Source organism: Pieris rapae, chromosome 14 (genome assembly GCF_905147795.1).
Source record: "Pieris rapae chromosome 14, ilPieRapa1.1, whole genome shotgun sequence".
Classification (NCBI taxonomy): Eukaryota; Metazoa; Arthropoda; class Insecta; order Lepidoptera; family Pieridae; genus Pieris; species Pieris rapae.
The window spans coordinates 4,757,690-4,767,565 of NC_059522.1; positions in this window are offsets into that span (position 1 = coordinate 4,757,690).

Consider the following 9,876-nt stretch of genomic DNA (forward strand, 5'->3'; position numbering starts at 1 on the left):
TGAAAATATATTTAAATTATCGTTATACGGATAAGAAAATGGCCTTTGGATTTTCGGTACCCTAACGCAATAAGAAATAAAAGGTACGTAAAAATTAATGTGCCTTAGTATGGGATATGTTTGTATGCCATAATGTTTCTTACATATTGGGCTTAAAAAGGACCAAAAAGAACGTGTGGTCCTGGGAAGCTGTATCCATCCCTTCCCTTGGTAAAATAATATGCGTTGGTTCAGCTGCCACGTGTCAGTACATAGAAATCCTAGAATGTATCAGTATAAGAGTAGCACTCACCAACTACGGTGGTGTGTCCTACTCCAAGCACTTGATCCTTCTTGATCCTTGTTCGTGCGTGAAAGTCAAAATTTACAATTGTCATCCTGCTTTAATTAACTCCGATTTAGCGCCGACACCTAGTAGGTCTAATACAAATTATTTGCTTGCTTGTACGTTTAGATGTGTCTGACCCCATAAATTCATTTAAATAAATATCTATTGTACGTCATGGGAAAATTCAATATTTCGACTAATTATACTTAATATATTTGACTAAAAATGATTAAATATGATTAATGAAGTTGTTACGTCAGTTTTAAAAAAGGTTTAAATTTTCGATAAATAATTAATTAATTAATTATGTATACGAGAGTCTAGTTACCACCAATCTGTATAAAATGCAAAGGAACTTATGTGCATTGACATTTGCACACCGTGTTTTATACTATTAAATAAAACGGTATTATTAATTAATACTTTATTGAATTATTCATCAAAGCTATGGCACTCGTATAATTAAGAATGTTATGAAAGGTGCCTTAAGGTCGTAATAACCGTTTGATCTATCAGTAGCCAATAAATTATGGAAACAATATTATGGAAATTGCAGCCGAGGAGACTGGGACAGACTTAAAGTTGACTCCCAGTAGATATCAATCATTCACCCACAATATTAAATGTACTAGAAAATATATTTTGACGAGGTTATTTTATATGTGATAAAGAAGATGTTGGAACAGTTTATAATAAAAATGTATATCAAAATATAATACATCCAATACCTTGGGGGGTTTCTTGGTGGGGTGGGGTGTACTTTATTCCTTTTGTTTACCCACCTAGCCCTTGATCTTTCGGTTTTACCTCATACAATCATCTTTATTATATTTTAATTGCTGTAAATGTAAATCAAGTAATTGGAACAATTTTTGTATGAATATAGTATTAGAAGTATTTGTTGCTAATCCCTTTTAAATTGATTTAAAGTATTAAAATTTGTATACACCAAACATTGTTTTATACAAAAAAAACATGGCAAATATTTGTTCTTTTTAATAAAAAATATTGACAATTTTAAGCTGAATTATTAATTATACGTCATGTGTTTGTATATTGTAAATACGATATTTTTTTTTACATTTCAAACGTTCGAATTTCCATGCAACTGTCTACAAATTCTGAATTGTGTAATAGAAAGAATCCTAGTTCTAAAAAAATAAGTATTACTCAGATTAAAATTTTTTGAATTAAAATCTTAAGAAAAATTCCATTTATTTTTTATACCAATTGGTGATTTGAACATTAATTAATTAGTCAATGATGTTGAAAATTATTTTGTAGTTCACAATATATTTCAACATGGCAATTTATTAATAATGCCCGCGCGACCGCAACTCTAAGGTGATAATTTTATGTTAGTACACGATACGAGTATACCACATTTTATTTGTTGTGCTGAAAGTGAACGGATTCTGTTACATAATAAGTGCTAAAGCTCAACACCAACACAGCTTATTGGATACTTATAATAAAATCATAAACATGACTTCTTCAGAATTCAATACCCTCGTCTACATTAAGTTCAACAAAACTTTCACTTCAAAAAGTTAAATAATTTTTCCGGAAGTCTATAAGGTACCCATAAATTCTCATTGTCATAAACATATTTTTTTAAATATTAAGAGATATAATAGGCTATTACTTTTGACATAATAATAATAGTAATTTTATATAAAATAGTTTATATGCATGGAAATGGTACATTCAGATAGGTAAATTATAAAAATATCGCACAATCTGCCGTATAAAAATATAGTTTGTGATGTCATAATAAAGAGAACATATATACTTATTGATTGATTTAAAACTATTCACTATCAGAACATATGGTTTAAATACCCTTCCACGGTATAAAAGGCACTTTGCATTTAATCCACGTTCAAAGATGATTAAATTAATAATAATCCTATCATAGTCCTAGAAGACTGTATATTATATATAAATAAGGATTTTAAAAAAAGCTTTTATAAATACATATAGTAAAAAAATGTTATAGCAAAAATATTGCCAGCCAGTTTTAGTGGCTACTTAATATTACGATACTTATTATCTCCGAAAACTTTTCACACTTAGAAATCCCAACACATTGCACATTCCGACACACACCTCTACAAGCAAACGAATTTTAGTACAAAGTATATATATAATATTATACTAGCGGATCCGACAGACGTTGTCCTGTCTACACGTCTTTAATTTCAAAATTTCAATTTTTAATAAGCCATTTTGATGAAAATTATTATTCAAATGTTATGACAATATCTAACGATCCAGCACATGGTCACACACGATATAACACAATGATAACAAAACTTTTTTTAAATTTCGGGACAGACTAAAATTAAAATTCGAATATTATTTAAAATTTGACACTGCGATGGTAGCGCCGTCTGTCGGATCCAATGTAAAACATTCCAAAATCAACAAAAACTAATAAATTGAAAATTAATTAAAAAAACATTGTCCAGCGGACAAAATTGTGAATCTAAACCATTCCCGGATCCCCTTGAACACACACAAAAAATTTCGTCTAAATCGGTCCAGTCGTTTAGGAGGAGTTCAGTCACATACACACGCACACAAGAAATATATATATTAAGATTTAAAAATTGTAAATATAATCTATTTTTATACACTGAATCCATAGAAATTCATAAAAAGTATTTATTTTGCCATTTTTAATTAAAAATAATATAAAGTCCAAGTAATTTCCACTACATGGTAACCCTTTTTTCGTTGCAAATAAGTAAGTTAGTTGCGTAAACATAGCTAATTGAAACTTTAGTTTTAAAACTTCTGCCGAAGAAACTTGCGCAGTTGTAATTAACTCATGAATGATATATTCTGAATACAAAGTCAACAGAAAGACTTTGTTTCGACTTTTATTTCAGGTCATTATTATTTTTCATGATCATTATCAATTTTTGACAAACATTACTATCGACAACAACTACTGTCTAACTAATCTCCTAATTACGTACGCGAGGATATAAAAGTCTTCTAGATACAATGGCAAAATCCTCTTGTGGTAGTACTTTGAAACCACTTGACTCTTTTTGTAACGATTTGCTAGGTATGAAAATAGATTGTTAACAATAATATGTGCACTTGATGTTTAGAGCTCACCATAAACACGTATAAAAAGCAAAAGCGATTATTATATGTCATATAAGTACGATGTCTAATGAGTCACGAAGACAGCTGTCTTTAAACCAATGCTATTTACATACTATATAGTATTCGTATATAATATTCCCATAAACTTAATAAGTAAGGCATCGTTTATATTAGAGTACTAAAAAAATCAACACATTTTTGTAAGCTTCAGCCCTTAGCGACACTTACATTTCTTTTTACGTATCGTATTGCAATCGTACGAAATTTGATATCACTGTTGTTTTTCCCTGATTGGACCTTTGTTTTTCTTTTATTTCAGAAATACTGAGCGTTGTGTCAATCTTTGTCAGATAATCTTGTTTATTATAATGAGTGTTTCAAATAAAAGCTACAGCGAAGGGAAAAGATTTCGGCCTTTAGAATTTACTTTGGGTGTCATTTGTTTAACACAGAAATAACTGTGCTACACGTCTATGTAACACGGAGTAAAATCTCGTTGAAATAATAATGCATAATGAAACAGTTGCAGCTTTGCTCCATCTCTATAACAAGATAAAAGACATAAAAATATTTCCGCGATTCTAATATCATTAAAATAAATATTTTACGCGTTATGATCTAGTTTGATTAATTGTATAAGTAAACTGGTGTAGTCAAACTGCGACAACTTTATAATGACTACCTACCATGAAGACTAGACTAGACTGATAGTAGTAGATGAAGGTACTTTAATCATTTAGTCTACACTTATTATGTAAATAAGTATACTGCCAGGTTTGAGATTAAAAAGAGAAAATTTGTAGATTGAGCTCTAATACTACATTTACACGTAGGCCTTGGTATTGTTTGTGCCATTTCTAGGGAAATTTCCTTGACAGCCTTCTTGCAGCAATATCGTTTCCCGTAAGCGTCCACACTCATCTCTTAACTCTTTTAGGAAGGACTCCCAACAAGACAACGACATGATCTGTATCAGCGAGTGTGACCTATTTACAGAAAAATAGATGAATCATAACATCTGTTACCAGAAAGACATAAGCCCACAATCTCTTACAGCCATATAAAAGTCGTATTTACGTTATCAGATGATTCAAAGGATACATTTAACGGAATTTGCACTTTATGGCGCCGTAAATCGCGATGCTGTTAAAACACCATTGTGATATCTTCGTTGCTTTATCTATCTATTCATTTTAAATCCGAAAACACCGCTTATTTGTATAGCATCGTTAACATTAATTAATTTCTTATACATCGTATTGACAGATTGATTTTTCGCGGGAAATAAGTTTCACATTTCTCAAAAAATAATACATATTTTAAAACAAGTGATTTAAAATAAATTTGGAAAGTGCTGCAATATTAAGCTGCTATAAAACAAAAAAATACTATGTATATATGTAAAAAATAGTATAAGATGTATACTACAAAAGTTTTACAGATAATTAATAATTATATAGAAACATGACAACAGAACGGTAGAAAGAAAATAGACAATGCATATTGGGGATGTTGGCATTGACATTTAAATTTAATTCAAAATTACTATTTCTTTTGCTCAAATTCTACTGTTTTGAGTTTTTCTGACTATATAACACATTTGAGGATGTATTTTAAACACATAAAATACTTTTCTTCTTAAAACTAACAAACTCTTAGCTGTTCTTCTAATTTTTACGCATAAAAGACTATTGGTTTAACTAAAGCACTCTGCCTCTTTTTATCATAGAATATATACAATTTGTCAGTATGGGACATAAACAGATATGCCAATTTAAGTTGTTTAATTTTTTTTTTTAATTTTTAGTCTTTTCGTTTTGGTTATAGTCCAGTTTATTTTACGCAAGAAATAACAAACTATTGAATGGTAATGATATTAACAATGTGATAAAACATACATTTCATCAGAGCTAATTTCTAAACTAATATTTTGGGCATTGGACGCTAATGTTGTCACATTCAATAAAATTACATTCAAAATGTTCGAGTTGGCTGTGATTTAGTATTCTGGCTGTAAGCCATGAATATGAGCAGCTCAAATAATGCCTAGCAAAATATCGTTATTATGTTCGATAGTGTTGATTCATGGAAAGGGACTTAGATCACCAAGCGATGGTAAGACGTTTAAATTTAAGACGTTTTTTAAGAAACCTTTCTTCTTGCTTCTTCGTTTTTTTTTGAAGTTATACTTCTTTGAGCGCGCTAAGAAAAAAAGATGACAGAAAAGTTTTACGATTCGCGCGCACACCGTCACAATAAGGCCGATACCCTGAAGTTAACTATGGTCAACAGGATTTTTTTTACTGTTACTTACGCCAAAAAAGGATAGCTTCTAACGCGTGTACATATGCGTATATGTTATATATAATTTTTGAAGTAAACATCTTTATCGGCGTTGGAAAAAAAAATACCGTCACATTTTCCGTTACTCGTCATCTTTTTCTTGTCCCTGTCACGATTGATTCGAAGAGATTCGAAGCCATTAATTACAAAAATATCCAATAAAGATAACAATGATATTAATAATTCTTTTACAGTTAATGAAATTCTGTAAAAACTCAATCGAATGGTTGAAAGTTTATTTCTATAATCTATAATTCATCGTATACACAGTGCAATGTCCACTAGTGATTTTTTTAAATTATAATAGTATAATTTTATTGCATTTTAAGTGTGACGATACTTGTAAGTAATGTAAATATCCTGTGAAAGACTGCATTATACGACCAGGTACTATACTGCCTACATGGTAATAATGGGCGTGGCACACTTAATTCAAACTACACACTGGGATAGTATGTAATATAATTTATTCACATAGTAGCTTGGTATATATAGCGTACCAATTCTTAAAAGGCCGGCAACGCACTCGCGAGCCCTCTGGCATTGAGACTGTCCATGGGTGGCGGTATCACTTAATATCAGGTGAGCCTCCTGCCCGTTTGCCCCCTGTTCTATAAAAAAAAATACACATGACCTTCCTTTTATAACTAGATAGTTATATATAGATGTTGGCGACTCATAATTAGTAATATAAATATATTATAAGTTAGGTTTGAAAATTGTAACTCTATAAATAGAAATTAAGTGCGAGTGTTAAGAGTTATAAGTTAGACAAAATATGTATACAGATGTAAGTGAGAAATATGGTTCATTTATGAATGTAAATATATTAAATAAATAAATAGAATACTTCGCCGAATAAAAGGGTCACAGCTCTCGACGCGGTATACCGGCGCAAATGTATGTAAGCGTAGCTCTCGTCGCGGTATACTTGCGTAGTACTTAAGCTCGGCGCGGGCGAGTCTCGAGGCAGTCTCGGTTCAGACTTGACACGGTGCACACGCGCAGTCGCGGTTCAGACTTGACACGGTGCACACGCGCAGTCGCGGTTCAGACTTGACACGGTGCACACGCGGAGTCGCGGTTCAGACTTGACACGGTGCACACGCGCAGTCTCGGTTCAGACGTGACACGGTGCATACGCGCGTAGAGACTCGGGCTCTTTCCTCTATCCCGTGACAACGAGCTGTGATCCACGAACAATCGGCGAAGCAAGAAACAAGAACAAGGCGCAGTTTCATTTCAAGACAACACCTACAATTACGCACTAGCAGGGGTGCGTGGGTCGAGGCGGTACCAGCGTTACGTCGAGCCGTCTTGACAAACGAGTACGAAGTCAAACCCCACCGGTATACAAAGCCGCACCGAGGTTACTTAGGTTACCGCACGGGTGTTATCAAACGAACACGATTTTAACGTACTATACCGTGCGGGCCTGAGTATATCTGCGAGTGTCGACGGTGGTGATTGGCTAACCATTCAATAGTGGTCCTTCGAGCCGGATCCTGCAACTATAGTGGAGTGAATCAAGAAGTGAATATTGCGAGAAGAAAATGCCAATCACAAGATCACAGAACGGGATGCAGCGAGGAGAATCGACGTTGACTGTTACCTCCGCCACTAGGTCCGAAGTTCAGGCCACAGGCGAAGAGAAAACGATCGAGCAGTCCACGTCGACGAGCGCAGCCAGCCAATCAGAGCAAGCAATGACTCTGATACCAGCGGGTTATAACCTTCGGGCCGCATCGAGAACCGTATCAAAAGCCAGCTCAAGAAGACTAGCCGAGGCCAGAGAAGAGTTGGCTCGCTGCGAACTGCGGAAAGCGCAGGCAGCAGCACACCTGGCCAGATTACGATTAGAAGCAGAAACGGAAGAGGAAGACTCCGTAATTGAAGACGTCAATGATGACCATGAAGAAAAGGTAGCAAACTGGATGCGCTTATCGGAACAAAAGCCAGAAGAAATAGAAACAAAGAGCGACATTCGAGCAATAGCCGACGCAATAAAGGAAGTCATGACGAACCATGTAATGCCGCAACCGAAATACATTCAAGAGCTGCCAATATTTGAAGGGGACAGCTCCGAATGGACGGCGTTCCGAGTTGTATACGAAGATACATCTCCCATGTTCTCGGACGTTCAGAACATGGCGCGGCTGCGTAAGGCGATTAAAGGCACGGCGAGAGAGAGTATTAAGAGCCTCTTGTACTCAGAAGCAAAGCCGGAAGAAGTTATTAACGCTTTACGCCGAAGATTTGGAAGACCCGACGCATTGGTGTTAGCCGAACTTGAGAAATTTAAAGCGCTTCACAGAACGACAGAAAATCCCAGCGACATATGCGTTTTCGCAAGCCAAATAAACAACAGTGTGGCCGCCATAAAAGGATTGAAGAAACCGCAATACCTGTGCTCACCGGAAATCATGAAAATTATCATAGAGAAGATGCCTGCGATTCTGAGGTTCAGATGGTACGACTACACGGCTGCGAGGGAAGAGGAATCATTCTCAGATATTCAAACAATAAGTGACTTCCTGAATTTAGAAGCGGATAAATGCGGCGCATTCGCGGTGCTCGAAGACAGCAAAATGGTACGACCGAGCGCAACGATAAAAAAACCGGTGAAAAAGGCTACTTTTAATATTGATGAAAAGAGTAGACCAGAAGAAATCAAGTGCCCAGTTTGTGAATGCAACCATAAGCTCAAAGACTGCCAAAGATTTCTGAATGCAGCAGTCAACGATAGATGGGAAACGGTTAAGAGGCTTAAGGTTTGCTTCAAGTGCCTCGTTGGAAAGCATCGGAAAGAAACATGCCGAAGACCACCGTGCAAGCTGTGTCGAAGATGGCATCACAGCTTATTACATGTGACATCGGAGAGCGAACAATGTCATGAAGAGGCAGTGACCAAGACAGCGACGGTCCATACAATTAGTACTCCGAAAGCTATTTTAAAGATGCTTAAGGTGGAGATCTACGGACCGACTGGGAGCAAACAAGTACTGGCGCTGCTAGATGAAGGCTCAACGGTGACACTGCTCGATGAAAATGTGGCTGCAAGCATCGGTATTAAGGGTCCTCGCGAAACCTTAAACATAGAAACTATCGGCGGAGGACAAATGAAAAATCACGAATCAATGATTGTAGATATCAAAGTGAAAGGGATTAGACAATGCGAGAAGAGCACACTCAAGCGGACAAGAACTATTAAAGAGCTGAAATTAACCCCACAACTCATCGATAAAACCCGACTTAAGAAGTGTCAGCACTTGCGGGGTTTACTGCAAGACGTGTGCTACAAAGCTGAGGCGCCGAAGCTGCTCATTGGCCAAGACAATTGGGAACATATTGTCTCATTACAAATACGACGCGGAAAGCCAGGGCAGCCGGTGGCATCAAGAACAAAGTTGGGATGGGTTATCCATGGCTACGATAACAACGGCGTGTCTCCGATGAATTATGTAAACACATGTGCACATGCAAGAGTCGTCGAAGACAAAATAAATCAGCCAGTGAGAGAACGTCTTAATATTGAGTCTTTGGGGGTTCAGCCGAAGAAGCCTTCAACCGATATAAAACAGCGCGCACTAGAAATATTGGAAAGAAATAGTCAACAATTGGAAGATGACAGATACGACGTCGGACTGTTATGGAAAAGGAAAGACGTACAACTTCCAAATAATTTCTCAGCGGCCTTCAACAGATATCAAGGAATAGAGAAAAGACTGCGTGAGGACGCTAAGTTTAAAAATGAATATAGCACGCAAATAGATCTGTTGAAAAGAAACTACGCTGAAGAAGTAGCAGCCGACTGCACATCGAACAAAAAGTGGTACCTGCCTCACTTCCCAGTGAAGAAAAAGATAAGAATTGTCTTCGACGGTGCAGCCAATCACAACGGAGACAGCCTCAACGACATTCTGCTGTCCGGACCGAACTTCAGAACCGGTCTACAGTCAATATTAGGAGTGATACTGCGAGTACGTCAAGGACTCGTATCGATAGCGGCCGATAAAAAAGAAATGTTTCTGCGGGTGAAAATATGTGAAAAAGACAGAAACAGTCTCAGGTTCCTTTGGCGAAAA